Source organism: Coregonus clupeaformis, chromosome 13 (genome assembly GCF_020615455.1).
Source record: "Coregonus clupeaformis isolate EN_2021a chromosome 13, ASM2061545v1, whole genome shotgun sequence".
Classification (NCBI taxonomy): Eukaryota; Metazoa; Chordata; class Actinopteri; order Salmoniformes; family Salmonidae; genus Coregonus; species Coregonus clupeaformis.
In genome coordinates this window covers 41,583,289-41,611,237 of record NC_059204.1, presented here as the reverse complement: position 1 = coordinate 41,611,237, position 27,949 = coordinate 41,583,289, and the positions used below count along the sequence as shown (strand labels likewise).

The 27,949-nt window shown below is 45.4% G+C and overlaps 1 protein-coding gene across 3 annotated transcripts in view; it reads left to right on the top strand.

Moving 5' to 3' along the window:
• The first annotated feature begins 1,043 nt into the window (after positions 1-1,043).
• The window catches only part of LOC121579483 (sodium/calcium exchanger 1), a 56,820-nt gene continuing 29,914 nt past the window's right edge, over positions 1,044-27,949 (top strand). Inside the window, exons 1-3 of one of the 3 annotated variants that reach the window (XM_041894090.2) lie at positions 1,044-1,793; positions 1,955-1,989; positions 2,100-2,206. The gene's annotated coding sequence lies outside the window, so the exon portion shown is untranslated. Of the gene's footprint in view, positions 1,794-1,951; positions 1,990-2,099; positions 2,207-27,949 lie in introns of all 3 variants that reach the window. The other 2 variants (XM_041894089.2, XM_041894088.2) reach the window with 2 other exon arrangements.

Here is a 27,949-nt window from a genome sequence, read left to right as displayed (position 1 = left end):
TAAGAAGAGAGATATTTTCTAGTAGTTCAGATGACAAGAGGCAACACATGTGCCATTTGTTATGCTGAACCCGGTACCATATCTATTAAATACTTTGTATCAACTCTCCATCAAAGTGTTAAATATCTTCTTGCATATTGAATTCCTTGATACCAGAGAAACTCATCATAACAGTGGCTCAATCTGTAGCTGCGAGCAAGTAGGCTAATGGTGCTTTCCGTGAGAGGCAAGACAAAGAAAACATGATTACTTAATATTACATTAATATCTATCCATTGTTTAGTAGCCTACGGTTGTGCAGGGAGGCCCTGCTGTCAGGGGAAACTCAGTTAAAATTTGTGGAGGCCAGGTCTGCTGTGGCTCACTGGGCTAGAGCTCATCCAGAATTCTGTGGTAAAAAGTGGCTTTCGATTATGCAACCATGGACACAATGCCAGTCTGTGGGCAGTCCATTACTCCGAAACCAGCAGAGGGACAATTATTTAATTTGTTTATCAGTTACCCTGTCCAGGAGGACTATAACCCTCTTCAAAATGTCTGAAACATTGCTCTCATAGGGAGTTACAACCATGGGTTCCATCCAAAGGTTATTTGGTTACATTTAGTTTTTGAAGGTGGTGAGATTTTTCCCCAAATTAGTTGCTTTACCATTATAATTTATTTTCACCTAAATACATCTATTACATTTCACATTCTACAGTATGCAGTGGAGCTCCATTCTTTACTTCCCCCAATATAACCTCTGGTTATAACAGTAAGATTTATGGAGGTTACATTGTTTCAATAGACTGGATAAATCCTAACAAGTAGTGTTTTTTATTGACAATTTGGTATGCGTGAAGCAAAGACGCATTATTCATGTTAATAGGAAGAGAAAACATCAGTAACCACTGGTTTTATTTTTATTTTTTGCTGGAGAAAATCCAATAATTTAAATAATTTATTTCGGCCGTTATTGCGCAGGCAATGGGAAGGACGAGACGGCGTATCGAGCTGTTTCCACGCTGCTAGAAATTGCTGTTCCTTCTCGCGCACTGTTTCTGCATGGTGCCAAACCCTGTCCACCAATAGACGAAATAAGAGAGGGCTGCATTTGCAGATATCCCCGTGTCTGCCTATCCCTTTCTCCCCCATTTTCAACGCTTTTGCTTCTATGCTCTACTGATGCTGATATGAGTGTTTGGTTTGCGTCTTTTAAGTCAGTTTCCATCACTCATTCGCGCCTCCACCCATGTGCATCCCTCTGTCGTAGGCTATTCTTCGAATGGACTCTGAGAAACAGCATTTTCCAATTCATTTTTTGGTTAATTGTGAAACATTCTGCTAAAGCTGTTTATTATTTGGTTAATTTAGTGCAGACAAAGCAGTTTAGTATTCTGGTAGCAGTGGAGAATAAATGGCCGATCCAAAAGGAGCGAAGAATTTTAAACGATCCAGCACCGTATCAATCATAAACTCATTAATTCCGCATCAACAACCGCTCATTGCCTGGTTAACAGAGACTAGTGGCAAAATATTCTGAATATAATACATTATTTATTAAGAATAAAATGACCGAGAATACCATATCAATTCTATCCATGTTCGCAACGAAACCTGCCCGTGAAGCCTATTCGTGAAGAAGCGCCTAGGCAAGCTGAGCGACGTTTTCAAGATCCAGCGCATCAACGTAAGGAGCACCATTTGATAGGCTCGTGTTCTTTGGAGGCGACATACAGTGAGTTTTGCTGTGCCACATTGTATACGGAGAAGGAGTCGAAGAACAGGAGGCAGCTGATATTGGGCAACAGCAAGTGAGTATTATTGCTATACAATGCACTGACCAACACCGAACCAAATGGATTAAGCATTACTTCACATTGCACATATTCATTCAGCAAATAAGCTACCACTTTAATGATAAACGAGGGTGTATAACAATAAGCTAACCAACACTTTGTCTCATTGGGAGGAGGTGCGTTGGATTGGAAACAGGCAACTTCATATGGGGTATTTTGTGCACCTTAAAAAATATATTAATTATAAATGCTAGTGGCATTTTGTGTATCTCTTATCAAACAAGTTTTAAGAATTGATGTAATTGTCCTGTCTTGCACCAGTACCATATAGGAAGAAAACCTGCTTGTCCCCTGCCATTCCCAAGAGCTAAGGGTGATGATCTGTTAAGACAAGTTTCTTTAGTCCCTGCTGGCAGAGCGCTGTTCAGGTGAGTGATAATAATAGTCTTTCTACAGAGAGTTTTACATATTCAAGAGTCTATGGAATACTGTTTGTTTTTATTAAAACTATGGAAGTAATAATGTTGGCAAATAACTAATTTGTCATAACCTCAGCCAATGGCTTTGATTGTACCCTACAAGTTTACTTGTTAACGTTTGTGTTACCTCAGCTACAGTATTGTGTCCAATTGTTAATGCTGTCATTAACACACTTGTTTAATGTCAACCTGTGTCTTAGTGTAATGTTCTAAATCGTCTTCATGATAGTGTTCTTGTGGTAATGCTATAAGGTCAGGAGTAGCATACCTGCCTTATTAAGATGTGTCAATATGGTTTACATAAAACATTGAGATTAGGTTATATCTGTCCAGAGTGTTATTGTACCGCAGCAACACTGGAATTACAAATTGCACATCCAAAGTAGTGTTTTTCCACCAAACAAATTACATTAAATGACAATGTGAATTGCTGGTAATATGACCATGTTGATTTCTGGATGAAACATCAGCATATGCATTGGTGTGAGAAGAGAACCTCTGTATTTGTGTTTTTTCATTAGTGCAATGCATCAGTGTGCGTGTTGTGCTGCATAGGTGATGTAGATTCCCTTAATGATACTTATGTAGGATGAAAAAAAGAGGATGGAGACCTGAGATGTTTAGACCATATACTACATACTCCTGTGGATGCCTTCGCTCTTCGCCTGAATAATCGAATGTTGATTTAGTGGTTCTATTTTTATTTACCACATGTTAAGGGAATCCAGTTCCTGTTCTATCCACTCTCGTAGGGCTTGGCTCTGGAAAAATATTTAATGCTGAGAGAAAGGGGGTTTTGAGCTTTCTTTGATACATAGCCATGCATTTTGAATATTTCAGGTCTCATTTTATAGGTTGGAGGGTGGTAAATGTGATTAGTTGTGTTTTAGTGTGATACATTAACTACCCATCCTAGATGTTTCAGTTATTATTATCTAAGGAGCTAGTGTGAAATAGAACAGCAACTCAGTGAACAAATCCATACTAATTTAACCTCTGTGCTCCTATGAGTTCAGTAGCTACTGTTGGACTTGGTTATAAAGGTCTGTAAGAACAAGTAGGTTCAGTGTTATATAGTGTTAGAAATACAATTTTAAGGATGCAACAGTTAAATTATGTTCAGAAACATGACATTGGTTAATACTTTTTCTGCTTCTGCAAACCTGCAATCTGATTGGTTGTAAGTAGTGGATTCACTGTCTTTCTCAGTTCACAAAGTCACGACCACAGAGATAACTTTCAGGTTCGACTCACCAGGATGTGGGTGGGTAATAGTACTGCCAGGGTTCAGGGATGCCTCTCAGAGAAAAATGTGCATTGAAAAGAAAGATCACGTGTTGGGTCAAAAATAGATTGGTTCATCACACTTTAAAAAAAAAACATCAATATCACAACAATGATCCTGAACGTGGATTTATTGAAAACAGTGGATATATCTCCTCTGAAATCTGAAAATGTACCATGTGCTGGTGTGTTAGGTCATGTCGGCTACGTTTACAAGGCAGCCCAATTCAGATTTATTTTCTCACTTATTGGTCTTTTGACAAATCACATCAGATACAGTGGGGGAAAAAAGTATTTAGTCAGCCACCAATTGTGCAAGTTCTCCCACTTAAAAAGATGAGAGAGGCCTGTAATTTTCATCATAGGTACACGTCAACTATGACAGACAAATTGAGGAAAAAAAATCCAGAAAATCACATTGTAGGATTTTTTATGAATTTATTTGCAAATTATGGTGGAAAATAAGTATTTGGTCACCTACAAACAAGCAAGATTTCTGGCTCTCACAGACCTGTAACTTCTTCTTTAAGAAGCTCCTCTGTCCTCCACTCGTTACCTGTATTAATGGCACCTGTTTGAACTTGTTATCAGTATAAAAGACACCTGTCCACAACCTCAAACAGTCACACTCCAAACTCCACTATGGCCAAGACCAAAGAGCTGTCAAAGGACACCAGAAACAAAATTGTAGACCTGCACCAGGCTGGGAAGACTGAATCTGCAATAGGTAAGCAGCTTGGTTTGAAGAAATCAACTGTGGGAGCAATTATTAGGAAATGGAAGACATACAAGACCACTGATAATCTCCCTCGATCTGGGGCTCCACGCAAAATGATCAAAATGATCACAAGAATCCCAGAACCACACGGGGGGACCTAGTGAATGACCTGCAGAGAGCTGGGACCAAAGTAACAAAGCCTACCATCAGTAACACACAACGCCGCCAGGGACTCAAATCCTGCAGTGCCAGACGTGTCCCCCTGCTTAAGCCAGTACATGTCCAGGCCCGTCTGAAGTTTGCTAGAGTGCATTTGGATGATCCAGAAGAGGATTGGGAGAATGTCATATGGTCAGATGAAACCAAAATATAACTTTTTGGTAAAAACTCAACTTGTCGTGTTTGGAGGACAAAGAATGCTGAGTTGCATCCAAAGAACACCATACCTACTGTGAAGCATGGGGGTGAAAACATCATGCTTTGGGGCTGTTTTTCTGCAAAGGGACCAGGACGACTGATCCGTGTAAAGGAAAGAATGAATGGGGCCATGTATCGTGACATTTTGAGTGAAAACCTCCTTCCATCAGCAAGGGCATTGAAGATGAAACGTGGCTGGGTCTTTCAGCATGACAATGATCCCAAACACACCGCCCGGGCAACGAAGGAGTGGCTTCGTAAGAAGCATTTCAAGGTCCTGGAGTGGCCTAGCCAGTCTCCAGATCTCAACCCCATAGAAAATCTTTGGAGGGAGTTGAAAGTCTGTGTTGCCTAGCGACAGCCCCAAAACATCACTGCTCTAGAGGAGATCTGCATGGAGGAATGGGCCAAAATACCAGCAACAGTGTGTGAAAACCTTGTGAAGACTTACAGAAAACGTTTGACCTGTGTCATTGCCAACAAAGGGTATATAACAAAGTATTGAGGAACTTTTGTTATTGACCAAATACTTATTTTCCACCATCATTTGCAAATAAATTCATTAAAAATCCTACAATGTGATTTTCTGGATTTTTTTTTCTCATTTTGTCTGTCATAGTTGACGTGTACCTATGATGAAAATTACAGGCCTCTCTCATCTTTGTAAGTGGGAGAACTTGCACAATTGGTGGCTGACTAAATACTTTTTTTCCCCACTGTATTTTCACATCAGCTCTTTTTCAGAGCTGATATGATTGGTCAAAAGACCAATTAGTGATTTTTTTTGTTAGAATTGGGCTGCCTGTATAAACCCAGATGTCTTGTATTCTCATGTACTTAGGTCGGTTGTCAGTGTTGTGTTGTCGAAACCTGTGTACTTTTTCAAGCAAGGGGTCTTGGTGACAGAAGTTGTATGTTTATCCCCTACTACTGCTGATGAACTCACTTAAAGTTTGAGTTAATCTTAATGCAAGTTGTGGATATATACAATTCATGTGTTTCTTCCCGTCGGCTAAATTCAAGAAATTGTTTGTTTTGTGATCATGATTATGGATTTCCCAGCTCCACCCAGAACCTGGGGTCATAGAGGGGTAAACACATATGCTATATGGAAGAAGCATTTTTTTGTGCTTCAGTCATATTTACACCTCATTCGGTGTTGAGACATTTTGTACAATGTCTCCCAAATGTCATTCCAGTCTTATAAATTGCTAAAAGGAATAGGTCAACGTGTTCTGTTTTGTGACCTCTGTGTCCATCAAATCCCAAAGACATTCTCTACTGCGTTGAGCTTTCCAGGACCTACATGGACCCCAATCAGGCGATCGAATAGAAGAACATGTGCCCCAGTCCCTAGACCATTACAATTTAACATGGCAAACTTCTCCAGTGTGCACAGTGAATCCTGTGATGCTCTAATGAATGCACAAACATGGTTGTGGATCCTTTTTTCTTTAGTCCTGAAGGAATGTTAATTTCAGATTTAATGTCTTGTTTCCTGTTAAGTGTTTGGCTTTGTGACGCACTAAAGGAAGTTGCAGAGGCGTTGTAATCTCTCAACAGAAACTGATGAACGGTCCTCAGGGTCTTGGTTAATTATTCACACTTTGTTGACGGTGTGTGTGTGTGTGTGCGTCACAGTGACTGAGAAAATCAAATGTCTTTTGCAATGTTTATGCAATCGTTTTTTTATGTTGACACAGCCCCTTACTACTAAACATCTTGAAGTGATTAATTGGAACAAAGCTACCAACCTGTTATATTGTTATGATAGAATGGCACATTAGGGTCTCATTCCCTCTTAAAATATAAGGGTGCTTGACAAATTAAATCTGGCAAACATTGACTGTCCACAAACATGCAATTCTGTACTGCAAAGTACTTTCACAGTACTGCTATAGATCATTGTAGAGCAGCAGAACTGAAATGGTGTTTCCAGATGCTTTCCATGGTCCTGATTCTGCATGTTAGAAACAGCTACACCAGTTTGATGAAATCTTGCTGATTAACACAAACCACTGAAGACAGGAGGAGTAAGTGAGCTAGGAAGTGCTATCGATTATTTTCCTGAAATTAAAAGCACACTTTATGTTGTATGTCCCTGGGCTCCACCCTGGTGAAGAGAATCCATATGGAGAATGTTAAATCCCATACTCTCTCTCCCCCTCTTTCTCTCACTCTCTCTCTTGCTCTCTCTCTCTCACACACACACACACACACACACACACACACACACACACACACACACACACACACACACACACACACACACACACACATACACACACACACACACACACACCAGCTAGCACATTTGGTTCCTTGGAAGTTGTGGGAACGTATGTTTTTGGTTTCCCTTTGGTTCTGGGAACGAAGCCATACGTTTCCAGAAAGGTAAAAATGAACGTTTTTGAAACGTTCTGAGAACGGAAGTGAACATTTTGCCTGTTCTGGGAACGTGCAGTTTTAGATTGCAGGAGGGTTCTGAGAACATTTTACTATGGTTCATTTAAAGTTTTCCTGGGAGTTTTATTTTATTGTTATTTTTTATTTTTTTAGGGGGTAGATCAGCTTTAATATTTCAGATAGATTGTAACTTCCATCAATGTAATTGTCAGCATCACTTCCAATCCCCCATATGTTTTTTTTCTCTGCAATATATATATATATATATATATATATATATATATATATATATATATACACATATATACATATACATATATATATATATATGTATATACATATATATATATATACACACATACACATACACATATACACATACATACACACATACATATACAGTGGGGGAAAAAAGTATTTAGTCAGCCACCAATTGTGCATGTTCTCCCACTTAAAAAGATGAGAGAGGCCTGTAATTTTCATCATAGGTAGACGTCAACTATGACAGACAACTTGAGGAAAAAAATTCCAGAAAATTACATTGTAGGACTTTTTATGAATTTCTTTGCAAATTATGGTGGAAAATAAGTATTTGGTCACCTACAAACAAGCAAGATTTCTGGCTCTCACAGACCTGTAACTTCTTCTTTAAGAGGCTCCTCTGTCCTCCACTCGTTACCTGTATTAATGTTACCTGTTTGAACTTGTTATCAGTATAAAAGACACCTGTCCACAACCTCAAACAGTCACACTCCAAACTCCACTATGGCCAAGACCAAAGAGCTGTCAAAGGACACCAGAAATGAAATTGTAGACCTGCGCCAGGCTGGGAAGACTGAATCTGCAATAGGTAAGCAGCTTGGTTTGAAGAAATCAACTGTGGGAGCAATTATTAGGAAATGGAAGACATACAAGACCACTGATAATCTCCCTCGATCTGGGGCTCCACGCAAGATCTCACCCCGTGGGGTCAAAATGATCACAAGAACGGTGAGCAAAAATCCCAGAACCACACGGGGGGACCTAGTGAATGACCTGCAGAGAGCTGGGACCAAAGTAACAAAGCCTACCATCAGTAACACACTACGCCGCCAGGGACTCAAATCCTGCAGTGCCAGACGTGTCCCCCTGCTTAAGCCAGTACATGTCCAGGCCCGTCTGAAGTTTGCTAGAGTGCATTTGGATGATCCAGAAGAGGATTGGGAGAATGTCATATGGTCAGATGAAACCAAAATATAACTTTTTGGTAAAAACTAAACTCGTCGTGTTTGGAGGACAAAGAATGCTGAGTTGCATCCAAAGAACACCATACCTACTGTGAAGCATGGTGGTAGAAACATCATGCTTTGGGGCTGTTTTTCTGCAAAGGGACCAGGACGACTGATCCGTGTAAAGGAAAGAATGAATGGGGCCATGTATCGTGAGATTTTGAGTGAAAACCTCCTTCCATCAGCAAGGGCATTGAAGATGAAACGTGGCTGGGTCTTTCAGCATGACAATGATCCCAAACACACCGCCCGGGCAACGAAGGAGTGGCTTCGTAAGAAGCATTTCAAGGTCCTGGAGTGGCCTAGCCAGTCTCCAGATCTCAACCCCATAGAAAATCTTTGGAGGGAGTTGAAAGTCCGTGTTGCCCAGAGACAGCCCCAAAACATCACTGCTCTAGAGGAGATCTGCATGGAGGAATGGGCCAAAATACCAGCAACAGTGTGTGAAAACTTTGTGAAGACTTACAGAAAACCTTTGACCTGTGTCATTGCCAACAAAGGGTATATAACAAAGTATTGAGAAACTTTTGTTATTGACCAAATACTTATTTTCGACCATAATTTGCAAATAAATTCATTAAAAATCCTACAATGTGATTTTCTGGACATTTTTTTCTCATTTTGTCTGTCATAGTTGATGTGTACCTATGATGAAAATTACAGGCCTCTCTCATCTTTTTAAGTGGGAGAACTTGCACAATTGGTGGCTGACTAAATACTTTTTTCCCCCACTGTACATGTACATACATACATATATACATACATCCATACACACACATATCCTTTTTTAAATTATATTTCCCTTCATTACTTTCCAACCCCACCACCCCTTCCCCAATTGGAGTAAACTAGTGAACAACAACGCTTAGGCCTCTACTTCCAGCCCATACATACTATATACAGTGGGGAGAACAAGTATTTGATACACTGCCGATTTTGCAGGTTTTCCTACTTACAAAGCATGTAGAGGTCTGTAATTTTTATCATAGGTACACTTCAACTGTGAGAGATGGAATCTAAAACAAAAATCCAAAAAATCACATTTTATGATTTTTAAGTAATTAATTTGCATTTTATTGCATGACATAAGTATTTGATACATCAGAAGAGCAGAACTTAATATTTGGTACAGAAACCTTTGTTTGCAATTACAGAGATCATACGTTTCCTGTAGGTCTTGACCAGGTTTGCACACACTTCAGCAGGGATTTTGGCCCACTCCTCCATACAGACCTTCTCCAGATCCTTCAGGTTTCGGGGCTGTCGCTGGGCAATACAGACTTTCAGCTCCCTCCAAATATTTTCTATTGGGTTCAGGTCTGGAGACTGGCTAGGCCACTCCAGGACCTTGAGATGCTTCTTACGGAGCCACTCATTAGTTGCCCTGGCTGTGTGTTTCGGGTCGTTGTCATGCTGGAAGACCCAGCCACGACCCATCTTCAATGCTCTTACTGAGGGAAGGAGGTTGTTGGCCAAGATCTCGCGATACATGGCCCCATCCATCCTCCCCTCAATACGGTGCAGTCGTCCTGTCCCCTTTGCAGAAAAGCATCCCCAAAGAATGATGTTTCCACCTCCATGCTTCACGGTTGGGATGGTATTCTTGGGGTTGTATTCATCCTTCTTCTTCCTCCAAACACGGCGAGTGGAGTTTAGACCAAAAAGCTCTATTTTTGTCTCATCAGACCACATGACCTTCTCCCATTCCTCCTCTGGATCATCCAGATGGTCATTGGCAAACTTCAGACGGGCCTGGACATGCGCTGGCTTGAGCAGGGGGACCTTGCGTGCGCTGCAGGATTTTAATCCATGACGGCGTAGTGTGTTACTAATGGTTTTCTTTGAGACTGTGGTCCCAGCTCTCTTCAGGTCATTGACCAGGTCCTGCCGTGTAGTTCTGGGCTGATCCCTCACCTTCCTCATGATTATTGATGCCCCACGAGGTGAGATCTTGCATGGAGCCCCAGACCGAGGGGTGATTGACCATCATCTTGAACTTCTTCCATTTTCTAATAATTGCACCAACAGTTGTTGCCTTCTCACCAAGCTGCTTGCCTATTGTCCTGTAGCCCATCCCAGCCTTGTGCAGGTCTACAATTTTATCCCTGATGTCCTTACACAGCTCTCTGGTCTTGGCCATTGTGGAGAGGTTGGAGTCTGTTTGATTGAGTGTGTGGACAGGTGTCTTTTATACAGGTAAGGAGTTCAAACAGGTGCAGTTAATACAGGTAATGAGTGGAGAACAGGAGGGCTTCTTAAAGAAAAACTAACAGGTCTGTGAGAGCCAGAATTCTTACTGGTTGGTAGGTGATCAAATACTTATGTCATGCAATAAAATGCAAATTAATTACTTAAAAATCATACAATGTGATTTTCTGGATTTTTGTTTTAGATTCCGTCTCTCACAGTTGAAGTGTACCTATGATAAAAATTACAGACCTCTACATGCTTTGTAAGTAGGAATACCTAAAAAATCGGCAGTGTATCAAATACTTGTTCTCCCCACTGTACATTTTATGGACACAGTCAAATTCTACAATAATTATATTTTGTTTGTTTTTACTCCTGAACTTCCTCCGATCATTTTCATGATGTCCATCTGGTTTGCTTCTATATGCCATATTTTTCTAACTGTGCTCTTTCACAAAAGCTCTCAACCTATAACTTATATACTTATTATGGACACAGTATGCTTTACATTAGTTATCTTGTTGTTATTAGTTGTTGTTATTAGTCCCATTCTTCAGCTCCATCCTGGGAGGTTTTATTTATGTTCTGAGAATGGAAATTATAGGTTATTTGAAGGTAAATAAATAATGTTTTGAGAACATGTTTCAATAAGACTTTTAATATCACTGCTAGCTTAATTTGGGTTAACTGTTTTGAACTCCAAGCACCGATAGGACACATGGAAATTAATTTGCTTAGACATTAAACATGCAAACACATTTCTTTTTTATTGTGGCACGGCGTCAGTGAGATTCGAAAACGATGATCTTCTGTTCTTTATCCATGGAATTAGTCCGCTGCGCCACCAGGATGGAGTTAGCATGCCATGTTTTATTTTTTTACTCATACAAAGCTGTTCATTTTAGTCCATTCAAACAGACCCCATTTCAAAGGAAACAAGCACTCATTAAGATCAGGTGTGGCCAATTAGTGATCGCGACCAACACACCTGAACACACTTAACAAGATAGAGTGTATAGAACCATGAGGAAACCTGCAGAAAACATACTGCTGAAGTACTGAAATTCCCACCTAAGAAGCATATGGTTCTCAGAACATTATGCGTTAGCTGGGTATCCTGCACCATTCCCAGAATTTTGTGGGAAGGTTGTATGCAAAATAACCATACGACAACCACGCTCTCACCAAGCTCTAAGAAACATATTATTCTTAGAATGTTATGTGCTAGCCGGGACTCTACCTCCCGCTCTCTGGAGTGGTGTTAACGGTCAGGATGGAAAGCTCAACTTTTTTCTCTCCTCCCTGCATGTAAATGAATGTTTTGTATGTAGAGTGAATTCTATTTTGAATCAAGTAATTTCAGGATTTGAATTGGACATTACATTTTAATTATAAAACGCTCATGGTGCAGACATACAGTCAGGTCCATAATGATTGGCACTCTTTATAAAGATGAGCAAAAAAGTATAAACCCACCACTGGTGTGCATGGCCAAAGAGCTCTATTTTCATGTCATCCAACAAATGTAAATGCTTGGAGTTTGATAAACGTCATTGGCACATGGATTGGAACTAGTGCATTGGTCAGATGACATGAAAATAGAGCTGTTTGGCCAGGTACACCAGCGGTGGATTAGGTGTTGAAAAACAGAAGCAAATGCAGAAAATAACCAAATACCTAGGGTCAAATATGTTATCAGGCTATTTTTCTTCCACTGGTCCTGGGGCCCTTGTTAAGGTCAACGGCATCATAAACTTTACGAAGTACCAGGACATTTTAGCCAAAAACCTGGTTGCCTCTGCCAGGAAGCTGACATTTGGCTGCAAGTGAATCTTCCAGCAAGACAATAACCCCAAGCACTAATCAAAATCCACAAAGAAATGGTTAATTGTTCACTAAATCAACATTTTGCAATTGCCATCTGTCTCTGGACTTGAACCCCATTGAAAACCTGTGGTTTGGATTGAAGAGGGCAGTCCATAAGAGCAGATAAAGGAACGATTATGTATGGAGGAATGGTCTGAAATCCCTCCCAACGTGTTCTCCAATCTCATCAAATATTTAGAAAACGTCTCAGTGTCGTTATCCTCGCTGTCATGCGTCAGTGTGTAGCGGTAGGACGGAGTCAGGCGCAGGACACAGAACTTAGTCAACGACGTACTTTACTTGTCACAAGTAAGTAAACATATCTTCCACGCAGGGAAGAAAATACAGACTCACAACGTCAAAGACAACAAAACAACGAACAATCACGCACAACACCATGAGGGAACCAGAGGTTAAAATAGGGAAACAAATTATCGTAATTGGAAGCAGGTGTGTGCAATATAGACAAAACAAGTAGAACACAGAAACATAGATTGGTGGCAGCTAGTACTCCGGTGGCGACGAACGCAGAAGCCTGCCCGAGCAAGGAGGAGAAGCAGCCTTGGCTGAATTCATGACAGTACCCCCCCTTGACGCGCGGCTCCAGCCGTGCGCCGACACCGGCCTCGGGGAAGGCCAGGAGGACGCAGAGCAGGGCGAGTCGGATGACGACGGTGGAAATCCCTCAACAGGGAGGGATCGAGGATGTCCCTCCTAGGAACCCAGCACCGTTCCTCCTGACCGTACCCCTCCCACTCCACGAGATACTGCAGGCCCCCCACCCGACGCCTTGAATCCAGGATGGAACGGACCGAGTACGCCGGTGCCCCCTCGATGTCCAGTGGGGGCGGAGGGACCTCCCGCACCTCAGACTCCTGGAGCGGACCAGCTACCACCGGCCTGAGGAGAGACACATGGAACGAGGGGTTAATACAGTAATCAGGAGGGAGCTGTAACCTATAACAAACCTTGTTCAATCTCCTCAGGACTTTAAATGGCCCCACAAACCGCCGACCCAGCTTCCGGCAGGGCAGGCGAAGGGGCAGGTTTCGGGTCGAGAGCCAGACCCGGTCCCCCGGTGCATACACCAGGGCTTCACTGCGGTGGCGGTTGGCGCTCGCCTTCTGTCGCCTGATAGCCTTTGCAGGCGTACATGGGCAGCGTTCCAGGTCTCCTCCGAGCGCCGAAACCATTCATCCATCGCAGGTGCCTCGATCTGGCTCTGATGCCATGGTGCCAGGACCGGCTGATAACCTAGTACACACTGAAAGGGAGACAGGTTAGTGGAGGAGTGGCGGAGTGGCGGAGTGGCGGAGTGGCGGAGGGAGTTTTGGGCCATCTCTGCCCAGGGGATGTAAACCAACCAATCCCCCGGCCGGTCCTGGCAATAGGACCTCAGAAACCTACCCACATCCTGGTTTACTCTCTCCACCTGCCCATTACTCTCGGGGTGAAACTGATCGAGACCCCCAGATGGTCCATGAACGCCCTCCAGACCCTTGATCTGAACTGGGGACCCCGATCAGACACTATATCCTCAGGTACCCCGTAGTGCTGGAAGACGTGAGTAAACAGGGCCTCCGCAGTCTGTAGGGCCGTAGGGAAACTGGGCAAAGGAATGAGACGGCAGGACTTAGAAAACCGATCCACAACGACTAAGATTGTGGTATTCCCTTGTGACGGGGGGAGGTCCGTAACGAAATCCACCGATAGGTGCGACCACGGCCGTTGTGGAACGGGTAGGGGTTGTAATTTCCCTCTGAGCAGGTGTCTAGGTGCCTTGCACTGGGCGCACACTGAGCAGAAGGAATCATAAACCCTCACGTCCGTAGCTAAAGTAGGCCACCAGTACTTCCCACTAAGACAGCGCACTGTCTGACCGATGCCAGGATGACCAGAAGAAGGTGACGTATGAGCCCAATAGATCAATCGATCGCGAACATCAGACGGAACGTACACACGACCCACTGGACACTGGGGGGGAGTGGGCTCCGTGCGTAACGCCCGCTCAATGTCCGCGTCAACCTCCCATACCACCGGTGCCACTAGACAAGAAGCCGGAAGTATGGGAGTGGGCTCCCTGGACCGCTCCTCTGTGTCATACAGCCGGGACAGAGCGTCTGCCTTAGCATTCTGGGAACCTGGTCTGTACGAGAGGGTGAAAACAAAATGTGTGAAAAACATGGCCCACCTTGCCTGGCGAGGGTTCAGTCTCCTCGCCGCCCGGATGTTCTCCAGATTGCGGTGGTCAGTCCAAATGAGGAAAGGGTGTTTTGCCCCCTCAAGCCAATGTCTCCACGCCTTCAGAGCCTTAACAACAGCTAACAGCTCCCGGTCCCCCACATCATAGTTACGCTCCGCCGGACTGAGCTTCTTCGAAAAGAAAGCACAGGGGCGGAGCTTTGGTGGCGTACCCGAGCGCTGAGACAGTACTGCTCCTATTCCAGCCTCGGACGCGTCCACCTTGACTATGAATGCCAAGGAGGGATCCGGATGAGCCAGCACGGGAGCCGAGGTGAACAGAGCCTTCAGGTGACCAAAAGCCCTGTCCGCCTCAGCTGACCACTGCAGGCGCACCGGTCCCCCCTTCAGCAAGGAGGTAATGGGAGCCGCTACCTGACCAAAGCCCTGGATAAACCTCCGGTAGTAGTTGGCAAACCCTAAGAATCGCTGCACTTCCTTAACCGTGGTTGGTGTCGGCCAATTACGCACGGCTGAAATGTGGTCATTATCCATCTCCACCCCTGACGCGGACAGGCGGTAGCCTAAGAAGGAGACAGACTTTTGAAAGAACAGACATTTCTCAGCCTTTACGTACAGGTCATGTTCCAACAGTCGACCAAGCACCTTGCACACCAGGGACACATGCTCGGCTTGTGTAGCGGAATATATGAGAATATCATCTATATACACCACTACACCCTGTCCGTGCAGGTCCCTGAAAATCTAATCGACAAAGGATTGGAAGACTGAGGGAGCATTGATCAACCTGTACGGCATGATGAGGTACTCATAGAGGTGGTACTAAATGCCGTCTTCCACTCATCCCCTTCCCGGATACGCACCAGGTTGTATGCGCTCCGGAGATCCAATTTGGTGAAGAAGTGCGCCCCGTGCAATGACTCTGTCATACTAGCAATGAGAGGTAGTGGATAACTGTACTTCACCGTTATCTGGTTGAGACCTCGATAGTCAATGCACGGGCTTAAACCTCCATCCTTCTTCTTCACAAAAAAGAAACTCGAGGAGGCAGGGGAAGTGGAAGGCCGAATGTATCCCTGTCCCAGAGATTCGGAGACATATGTTTCCATAGCCGCCGTCTCTTCCTGTGACAGAGGATACACGTGACTCTGAGGAAATGCAGCGCCCTCCCGGAGATTTATTGCACAATCCCCCTGTCGATGGGGTGGTAATTGAGTCGCCTTCCTTTTACAGAAGGCGAGAGACAAATCGGCATATTCGGGAGGAATGTGCATAGTGGAGACCTGGTTTGGACTCCACCGTAGTTGCACCTACGGAAACAACTACACACCTCCCCGAGCACTGACGGGACCATCCCTTGAGAGCCCTCTGTTGCCACGAAATATTGGGAGGCATGAGAGGCTAACCAGGGAAGCCCCAACACCACTGGAAACGCAGAAGAATCGATCAGGAAGAGACTAATTCTCTCCTCATGACCCTCCTGCGTTTTCATCCAGAGTGGAGCTGTGACCTCCCTAATCAGGCCTGACCCTAAAGGGCGACTATCTAAGGCTTGTATAGGGAAGGGCACATCAACAAGCACAATAGGGATCCCTAATCTATGTGCAAATAGATGTTCCATAAAATTCCCAGCTGCGCCTGAATCTACGAGCGTCTTATTCTGGGAATGCGGGGAAAACTCAGGAAATTCTACGTGAACACACATGTGCGCAACAGGGAGCTCTGGGTGAGTCGGGTGCCTACTCACCTGGGATGGTCCACTAGTGCCCTGCCTGCTGCCTCGACTCCCTGAGGACCCTTCCCAGCACCGACCAGCAGTGTGTCCTCTGCGGCCACAGTTGGTGCATGAACACAGCCCCCCTTCTGGTCACCCTTAGATCAGCACCTCCGAGCTCCATCGGTGTAGGGTCGGAAGTGCTGGGGAATGGACTGGACGGACCCTGATCCGGACGTCCGTGGGTGGCCAACAGGTTATCCAGTCGTTTCGATAAATCCACCAGCTGGTCCAGGTTAAGGGTGGTGTCCCTGCAGGCCAGCTCCCGACGAACGTCCTCCCGTAGGCTGCATTGGTAATGGTCGATCAGGGCCCTCTCATTCCATACCACGCTGGCTGCCAAGGTCCTGAAGTCCAGTGCGAAGTCCTGTGCGCTCCTCTTCCCCTGTCTGAGGTGGAACAACCGTTTCCCCGCCGCTCTCCCCTCCGGTGGATGATCAAATACCGCCCGGAAACGGCGGGTGAAATCTTCATAGCGCACCGATGCCGCATCTATTACTCCCCACTCAGCGTTGGCCCACTCGAGCGCTCTCCCCGACAGACAGGGGATGAGGGCGGACACGCTCTCGTATCCCGAGGGAGCCGGGTGGATGGTTGCCAGGTAGAGGTCCACCTGGAGCAGAAACCCCTGGCACCCAGCAGCTGTTCCATCATATGCCCTCAGGAGCGAGAGCCGAATCCCACTGGATCCAGGTGGGGAAGGGGTGGACAGCGGTGTGGAGTGAATAGTAGTGGAAGGAGGTGTAGAAAAAAATAACCTCTCCCATCGCTCCATAGTCTGTACCACTCGATCCATGGCTGTGCCAAGAGTCTGTAGCATGGTCGAGTGCTGCTGGATGCGTTCCTCCACTGATCCTGGAGGAATGGATGTACCTGCTGACTCCATAATGGTGCGTGATTCTGTAATGCGTCAGTGTGTAGCGGTAGGACGGAGTCAGGCGCAGGACACAGAACTTAGTCAACGACATACTTTACTTGTCACAAGTAAGTAAACATATCTTCCACGCAGGGAAGAAAATACCAACTCACAATGTCAATGACAACAAAACAACGAACAATCACGCACAACACCATGAGGGAACCAGAGGTTAAAATAGGGAAACAAATTATCGTAATTGGAACCAGGTGTGTGCAATATAGACAAAACAAGTAGAACACAGAAACATAGATTGGTGGCAGCTAGTACTCCGGTGACGACGAACGCCGAAGCCTGCCCGAGCAAGGAGGAGGAGCAGCCTTGGCTGAATTCATGACACTCGCAAGCGAAGGGTGCTGGAGTAATGAAAACAGGGGTGGCAATAATTATGACCCCTATCTTTTTGAGATTGTTTTGTTGTTAAACAAAATATCTTTCTCTGAGGAATTGTGTTAGAATAAAATAATACAATTCCCCAATTATTTGGAGCATACAATACACAGGTAACTGCCAAAAATAAAGGAAACACTTGAGTAAATGAGGGACACTAAGTATATTGAACGCATGTGCTTCCACAATCCACACAGGTGTGGTTCCTAAATTAATCAAGCAATTAACATCCCATCATGCTTACGGTCATGCCCAGTTGCCCATTATTTTGGCTACCATGAAGCTCTTCCGGTGGCTCGTGGTGGCCCAATGCCCTATTAAGACACTTTATGTTGCTGTTTCCTTTATTTTGGCAGTTACCTGTAGCTCAGTATTTGTATTATTTATTTTGTACAGTCTTTATCGACGGTGCCAATAATTATGGACCTGATTGTAGGTGTTTTAGATATTCAAATCCAATGTCTGTCCTAATTTCCCTCTCTCTCTCCATCTCTGTCTATCAGTGGAGGCTGCTGAGAGGAGTACGGCTCATAATAATGGCTGGAATGGAGTTCATGGAATGGTATCAAAAACATGGTTTTCATGGGTTTGATACCATTCCATTACACTCCATTCCAGCCATTATTATGAGCCGTTCTCCCCTCAGCAATCTCCACTGCTGTCTTTATCTCTTTCCCTTTCTCTCTGTCTCAACATGAGTGGGCAGTGTGAATGTCTCTACCCAGCATAATGCCAGGCTACACACTTCTCACCAGACAAAGTAAAAATGCCAACACAAAGTCACACCTGAAGACACCCAGCGGATATACACCTTTTTCAGCCAGCTGTGCATGACACTGATTATAAGGAAAGTTATTTCTGCTGTTAGAAATGTCAGGTGTTTTTGCTTCATGATAATTGAAAGGAGAAGATGCTGTAGCCATAGTAAGAAGGCATATTGCCCAATGTTAATACTTCCCTTCATAAAATGCTTTTCTTTGGTATCTGGTTTTGCTCAGCTATTTGGGGATGTGCCCACACCGGCTTCATCTCTATGTAATTATGTAATTATATCATTACTGATTCAAGAAATGAAATGGGCCTGAAAAGCTGAGTGAATGTCAATGACTCTTGAATGGAAATTTGACTGCCAACAGAAGGGGGAGAGGAGGATGAGGAGGAGGTAGCAGTGAAGAGTAGAGGAGAAGGGCTGTGCAAGACATGTGGATATAGGTTGGCAAAGTACAGAGAAGTTTTAAGACCAAGAAGAGGACATATGGGGGTTATTTGGCAACACAACTAGTGGAACAGAAAACTTGAAGCGGGAAGCAGAGATGGGGAGCAGGGGCAACAAGACTGCCAGCTGCTACTTGAGACATAGAGAGGAGAGGAATGGAGAATCTTGCTGTGTCTGCCCCTGGGCAAATGTCACCAATTGAAAGTTTAAAAAAGAGGTAGTGTTATTTTGGTCTGGCAAATGCCATATGCTGCAGCTGCTGTCTCCCAGGCAACTACCTGTGGCCTTTTGCAGGGAGCCTCTCCCAGGCAACTACCTGTGGCCTTTTGCAGGGTGGCCTCACTTGACCTTATATTCATCATTCACCAGAGGCAGAAGATCACACGTGGTTATGCTGCAACAAAAGACATGCAGCACTGACAGGTAAACATCAACAATTGTGAATTTGAACTAATCTTACTGGCTTGCTTCATTAACAACTGCTATTGTAATTTAGTGGGTGCTTATATATGTACAAGTGTGTATTATATGCATGTGTGAAATGGAAATTTGTTTTTTGCATATCCCAACTCCCACTGAGACACCCTCGGAGAGTGGGGTCACTGCCAGTGTGGGGTCACAGGCATTTCACTGCACCTGCTTTAACATTCGCTAATCTGTGTATTCGACAAATAAACTTTGATTTGATTTTGATTTTATTGCTGATCCTGTGAGGTCGGGGTCAAAAACATGATTTTTCTTCTTGCTGCAAGAATACGGGCTTTGGATTAATTATCATGAAAACCTGATAACTGGTTGATTGAACAGGGTTTTAGATAAGAGGATGGAGGTTAGTAGAAAAGCATAGTTCCTTTGCTTGGACTGATTGCTTGTTACACATTTACTTATCTGAACATCTCTCTGAGGTTAAATAGGTTAAGTAATTCTTTGAGGCTCAACAATATTGTGTGTGATGGATTGTGTGGAGCAGGCGATGAAATGAAAAGCACATTCGCATCAGAAGAAATTAGTGTGGAACCATTTCCTCAAGCCCTGTTTGGGATTATTTAGGACGGTCTGAATGGTAATATGTTGCATGTGCTGTGAATATGAATATGTGTGTGGACATGTGTGCAGCATATTGAAAAAGAGGAACATGACAGCTCTGAATATGCAAGGAGTGTCAGGAACTGATGTGGATGTGGTGTAGGAGTCAGGCGCAGGACACAGAGGCTTAGTCCAACAGACTTTACTAGTCATAAAGTGACCAAATACAAAACACGGGCCTCGAAACAAACAGAGGCGAGCGATTACGCAAACTGTGCGTAAGAACACCAAACAAAATAAACAGAGCAGAAACACGCAGCTCCTATCGACAGGCGGACAATAACACACAACACAAGACTAACCAAACGAGAAACTTATAGGAGACATAATCAACCAAACAGGAAACAGGTGTACACAATCAGACAAAACCAAACAGACATCGAAAACATCAAACGGTGATAGCTAGTACTCCGGGGACGACGACCGCCGAATCCTGCCCGAACAAGGAGGAGGAGCAGCCTCGGCCGAAACCGTGACAGTACCCCCCCCTTGACGCGCGGCTCCAGCCGTGCGCCGACCCCGGCCTCGGGGACGACCAGGAGGACGCGGAGCAGGGCGCGTAGGGTGTCCACGGTGGAACTCCGTCAGGAGAGACGGGTCTAGGATGTCTCTCCTCGGCACCCAGCACCATTCCTCCGGACCGTACCCCTCCCACTCCACGAGATATTGGAGACCCCCCATCCGACGTCTCGAATCCAAGATGGACCGAACTGTGTACGCCGGAGCCCCCTCGATGTCCAGTGGGGGCGGAGGAGTCTCTCTGATCTCATCGTCTTGGAGTGGACCAGCTACCACCGGCCTGAGAAGAGACACATGGAACGAGGGGTTAATATTCTTATAATCAATAGGCAGTTGTAACCTGTAACACACCTCGTTCAATCTTCTCAGGACTTTAAAAGGCCCCACAAACCGCCGACACAGTTTCCGGCAGGGCAGGCGGAGGGGTAGGTTTCTGGTAGAGAGCCAGACTCGATCACCAGGTGCGTACACCTGCCCCTCACTGCGGTGGAGATCGGCGCTCGCTTTCTGACGACGGATGGCCCGCTGCAAGTGGACGTGTGCAGCGTTCCACGTCTCCTCCGAGCGCCGCACCCACTCATCCACCGCAGGAGCCTCGATCTGGCTCTGCTGCCACGGTGCCAGAACCGGCTGGTAACCTAACACACATTGGAAAGGGGTTAGATTGGTTGAGGAGTGGCGGAGAGAGTTCTGGGCCATCTCTGCCCAGGGGACATACCTCGCCCACTCCTCTGGCCGGCCCTGGCAATACGATCTAAGGAACCTACCCACATCCTGGTTCACACGTTCCACCTGCCCATTACTCTCCGGGTGGTAACCCGAGGTCAGGCTCACTGAGACCCCCAAATGCTCCATAAACGCCCTCCAAACTCTGGAGGTAAACTGGGGACCTCGATCAGACACTATATCCTCGGGTACCCCGTAGTGCCGGAACACGTGGGTGAATAGTGCTTCGGCGGTCTGTAGGGCAGTAGGAAGACCCGGCATTGGGAGCAGACGACAGGCCTTAGAGAACCGATCCACAACGACCAGTATAGTAGTATTCCCCTGTGAGGGGGGAAGGTCTGTGACGAAATCCACAGAGAGGTGAGACCATGGTCGTTGTGGAACGGGCAGGGGTTGTAACTTACCCCTGGGCAGGTGTCTAGGCACCTTACACTGGGTGCACACCGAACAGGAGGAGACATAAACCCTCACATCCCTGGCTAACGTTGGCCACCAGTACTTAGCGCTAAGGCAGTGCACAGTCCGGCCAATACCAGGATGTCCAGAGGAGGGTGACGTGTGAGCCCAATATATCAGTTGATCCCGAACCTCGAGCGGAACGTACGTCCGACCCACCAGGCACTGTGGAGGACTAGGGTCAGTACGCAACGCCCGCTCGATTTCAGCATCGACCTCCCACACTACCGGTGCCACCAGACAAGACTCCGGCAGTATGGGAGTGGGCTCAACGGACCTCTCCTCCATGTCATACCGCCGAGACAGTGCGTCTGCCTTACCGTTCTGGGACCCAGGGATGTACGTGATCTTAAATACGAACCGGGCTAAAAACATGTTCCACCGCGCCTGGCGAGGGTTCAATCTCCTAGCTGCCCGGATGTACTCCAGGTTATGGTGGTCAGTCAAAATGAGAAAAGGGTGTTGAGCCCCCTCAAGCCAATGCCTCCACACCTTTAGGGCCTGTACCACGGCTAACAGCTCCCTGTCCCCTACGTCATAATTTCGCTCCGCCGGGCTGAGCTTTTTGGAGTAAAAAGCACAGGGGCGGAGTTTAGGTGGCGTGCCGGACCGTTGCGAAAGTACGGCCCCAATACCGGCCTCTGACGCGTCAACCTCTACCTGAAATGGTAAAGCGGGATCCGGATGTGCCAGCACCGGAGCCGAAGTAAACAGGTCCTTCAGTCTCCCAAAAGCCCTGTCCGCCTCGACTGACCACTGCAAACGCACCGGACTCTCCTTCAACAGAGACGTTAGGGGAGCTGCCACCTGTCCAAAACCCCGGATAAACCTCCGGTAGTAATTTGCAAACCCCAAAAACCGCTGCACCTCTTTAACAGTGGTTGGAGTTTGCCAATTACGCACGGCTGACACTCGGTCAACCTCCATCTTCACCCCTGACGCAGACAACTGATAACCCAAAAAGGAGATCGACTCCTGGAAAAACAGACATTTCTCTGCCTTGACATACAGGTCGTGCTCCAACAGCCTCCTCAACACTCGGCGCACCAGGGCTACATGCTCGGCTCGGGTAGAAGAGTACACAAGAATGTCATCAATGTACACGACCACACCCTGCCCCTGCATGTCCTTGAAGATCTCATCTACGAAGGATTGGAAGACTGAAGGAGCGTTCATCAACCCGTATGGCATGACGAGATACTCGTAATGACCTGAGGTGGTACTAAATGCTGTCTTCCATTCATCGCCCCCTCTAATGCGCACCAAGTTGTATGCGCTCCTGAGATCTAATTTTGTGAAGAAACGCGCCCCGTGCAATGACTCCGTCATAGTCGCAATCAGCGGGAGTGGATAACTGTATTTCACCGTGATCTGATTGAGACTACGGTAATCAATGCACGGGCGCAAACCTCCATCCTTCTTCTTCACAAAAAAGAAGCTTGAGGACGCAGGGGAAGTGGATGGCCGTATGTATCCTTGTCTCAGAGATTCGGCTATGTAAGTCTCCATAGCTCTCTTCTCCTCTTGAGGCAGAGGATACACATGGCTCCGTGGAAGCGCTGCTCCTGCCTGGAGGTCTATCGCACAATCTCCCTGCCTATGAGGAGGCAGCCGCGTTGCCCTCGATTTACTGAACACGATTGCCAAATCCTCATACTCGGGGGGAATGTGCAGCTTGGGCACCTGGTTTGGACTCTCCACCGAGGTCGCCCCCACGGAAACACCTAGACATCGCCCCACACACTGAGCAGACCACTCCTTAAGAGCCCTCTGTTGCCACGAAATAGAAGGATTGTGGGTAATCAACCAGGGAAGCCCCAACACCACCGGATACGCAGGAGAGTCAATCAGATATAGCTGAATAGTTTCCTCATGACCCCCCTGCGTCCTCATCCTAAGTGGCGCTGTGACCTCCCTAATCAACCCTGATCCCAGGGGACGGCTGTCTAACGCATGGACAGGAAATGGGGCGTCGACTGGAAGAAGGGGAATTCCTAGTTTCAAACAAAAATGTCAATCAACAAAATTCCCAGCTGCGCCTGAATCTACTAGCGCCTTATGCTGGGAATGAGGTGCAACCTGTGGAAAATGTACAGGTAAACAGACGTGCGCAACAGAGAGCTCTGGGTAAGTGGGACGCCTACTCACCTGGAATGACTCCCCAGTGCGTAATCTGTCGTCCTCTCCCCTAGGAGACCCTCCCCAGCACCTGGCCGCAGTGTGCCCTCCACGGCCACATTTGGTGCAGGGGACTCCTCCTCCTCCCCTCTCTAGCGCCAGCACCTCCGAGCTCCTCCAGCGACTTTGGTGCCGCCGCTGCTCCTGCTGACTCCATGGGGGTGTGTTATTCTGTCAGGAACTGATGTGGATGTGGTGTAGGAGTCAGGCGCAGGACACAGAGGCTTAGTCCAACAGACTTTACTAGTCATAAAGTGACCAAATACAAAACACGGGCCTCGAAACAAACAGAGGCGAGCGATTACGCAAACTGTGCGTAAGAACACCAAACAAAATAAACAGAGCAGAAACACGCAGCTCCTACCGACAGGCGGACAATAACACACAACACAAGACTAACCAAACGAGAAACTTATAGGAGACATAATCAACCAAACAGGAAACAGGTGTACACAATCAGACAAAACCAAACAGACATCGAAAACATCAAACGGTGATAGCTAGTACTCCGGGGACGACGACCGCCGAAACCTGCCCGAACAAGGAGGAGGAGCAGCCTCGGCCGAAACCGTGACAAGGAGCTGGGCTAGGATAGCCTTTATGTTTCACAACTCAAGGGGAATGCTGTTGACCTATTTAATATGGCATTTTCTATCATGTTTGATGCCTTACAAATAATGGTACTGTAGTATTTGCATCAACTCAAGTAAATAGGGTTATGGTTAAGACCTTATGCCTATTTGATTGTGTAATGTGACTGTCATGGCAGCATTGAAATTAGAACTCCTTGAATATTGTATCACAGTGTTGAGAATAAGAGCCCACTGCAGTAGTATTTATTTATGAGTTGTCATCTCGGTGTCTGTCTGTTTTATACCTCACATGTGTACTGGTATGCAAAAATATGTTTTATTTCATTTCGTGCTTGCGTGTTTGTGCAACGTGTGTGTTTAGGCATGTATGTACATTGAACAAAAATATAATATGGTCCCATGTTTCATAAGCTGAAATAAAAGATCCCAGAAATGTTCCATATACACAAAAAGTTTATTTCTCTCAGATTTTGTGCACAAATTTGTTTACATCCATGTCAGTGAGCATTTCTCCTTTGCCAAGATAATCCATCCACCTGACAGGTGTGGCATATCAAGAAGCTGATTAAACAGCATGATCATTACACAGGTGCACCTTGTGCTCAGAACAATAAAATGCCACTCTAAGATGTGCAGTATTGTCACACAACACAATGCCACAGATGTCTCAACTTTGAGGGATTGTGCAATTGGCATGCTGACTGCAGGAATGTCCACCAGAGCTGTTGTCAGAGAATGTAATGTTCATTTCTCTACCATAAGCCGCCTCCAACGTTGTTTTAGAGAATTTGGCAGTACGTCCAACCGGCCTCACAACCGCAGACCACACGTATCCATGCCAGCCCAGGACTTCCACATCCGGCTTCTTCACCTGCAGGATCGTCTGAGACCAGCCACCCGGACAGCTGATGAAACTGTGGGTTTGCACAACCGAAGTATTTCTGCACAAACTGTCAGAAACTGTCTCAGGGAAGCTCATCTGCGTGCTCGTCGTCCTCACCAGGGTCTTGACCTGACTGCAGTTCAGTGCTCACCTTCAATGACCACTGGCACACTGGAGAAGTGTGCTCTTCACGGATGAATCCTGGTTTCAACTGTACAGGGCAGATGGCAGACAGCGTGTATGGCGTCGCGTGGGTGAGCGGTTTGCTGATGTCAACGTTGTGAACAGAGTGCCCCATGGTGGCGGTGGGGTTATGGTATGGGCAGGCATTAGCTATGGACAGCGAACACAATTGCATTTTATCGAATGCACTTTGAATGTACAGAGATACCATGACAAGATCCTGAGGCCCAATGTCGTGCCATTCATCCGCCGCCATCACCTCATGTTTCAGCAGGTAATGCATGGCCCCATGTCGCAAGGATCTGTACACAATTCTTGGAAGCTGAAAATGTCCCAGTTCCCGCCAATATCCAGCAACTTCTCACAGCCATTGAAGAGCAACATTCCATAGGCCACAATCAACAGTCTGATCAACTCTATGCAAAGGAGATGTGTCGCGCTGCATGAGGCAAATGGTGGTCACACCAGATATGCGACTGGTTTTCTGATCCACGCCACTACCTTTAAAAAAAAGTTATCTCTAACCAACATATGCATATCTGTATTCCCAGTCATTTGAAATCCATAAATTAGGGCCTAATGAATTTATTTACATTTACATTTACATTTTAGTCATTTAGCAGACACTCTTATCCAGAGCGACTTACAGTTAGTGAGTGCATACATTTTCATACTGCCCCCCCGTGGGAATTATTATTTCAATTGGCCCCCCGTGGGAATTAATATTTCAATTGACTGATTTTCTTATATGAACTGTAACCCAGTAAAATCTTTGAAATTGTTGCATGTTGCGTTTATATTTTTTGTTCAGTGTAATTCTCCACATTATTGCTGCCATGCATGGGATTTCGGTTCCCTGCCCCCTCCCTTTCCCCATCCACATCTTCAAAGTTAAATCTTCAATCCCCCACTTCCCTCAGGAATGGGTTAAAAAAATATTCTCTCACTCTCTGCTGCTCTGTCTCTCATTTCAGTGTTATCTCTTTCTTCCTTTGTCCCTCCCTCTGTGTTATCTGAATGTGCATGTTGTAGATAATAGGGAACCATTTTAAATAAGCTGAATGAAGAAGGAAAGATTTCAACCTCATCTCTGTCACTTCCATGCAGCAAAGCCTCATATATTTGAAATAAACAGTCATGCCTGCCTTGGTTATCTCAGTGTTTTGTGGTGGTGGGGAATGTATTTACAGAAATTATGCCAAACAGTGAAAGGAAACATGAATCACTCCCTAGTGCTGAGCACTTAACCGAAATATCTTTCGTTTTTTAAACAACTAATTGACTGATTTCATTTGGGGTTTTTCTCTGAGCTCTAGAGAGAAATCAGATCCAGCTTGAACTGTGCGATGTAGTAGAGAGTTGTAGTTTTCAAAAGGCCAATATTCTACATAGTTTATCGCATAAAACGTGATAATTAACTACAATGACCACAATTGCGTGTCTACTTGTCCAATCTGTGTTTCTTTTACGCCTGTTACGGAAGAGAGAAGAATGCGTGATCGTGAGGTGATATAGAGATCAGCTGTTGCTTCGCGAGGTATCTCTACCTGAAAACACATGATCTAAGTGATTGATATTTGCTCTTCAGCAGTCATAAAAATATGCCTTATTTACTTTGAAGAACTACAAAATAGTGATTTTGTCAGACAGCATAGGCAGCAGCTGTATAGAGATGAAATGATGACTTGGAATGAAATAAAAAATAAAACATCAAATAAAACGAATATAATATACACAACAACTGAAATATTTTATTAAGGTAAAAAGTAATGTCAATAAATGATGGTTAATAATTGATAGCAGTAATGGACAGCCACTACCATCATGGGACTTTTATTAATTGTTTTATTCTATGTTGTTACAGCATTCAACCCACATAATGCATAGTGCATTTCTGGCTGAGGAATTATCTTGGAATAATAGTGATTATTTGATTATAATTTTTTGTGTGAAACGGGAAGAGAGAGAGAGAGAGAGAGAGAGAGAGAGAGAGAGAGAGAGAGAGAGAGAGAGAGAGAGAGAGAGAGAGAGAGAGAGAGAGAGTAAAGGAAGCTTAAAGGGTGAGAAAACAGGGAGCATCCATGACCTTCTTACCAATTGACACTTGTAGACTCAGATCTCTGGGGATTGTGATTTATTCCCATCATGACAGATAGTTAGTGGTCTGAATTTAACCATTGTTTTCACTCGTGTGATGGGATATTTCCATGTTTTACCCTTTTATTTTAACAGGATTTCTATTTAGCCAATGAATACAGAATATTGTTGGATTTTGCAGTAGTGAATAATTGCAGTTACCATAGGGACAGTGCTAGACCCTCCCACTGTACATCATGCACCAGACAGAAAGAAGTCACCAGGATGGAAAGCAAAATGAGAGCCTTGTGGTCAAACCCGTCAGGGTGTCTGACTGTGTGTAGT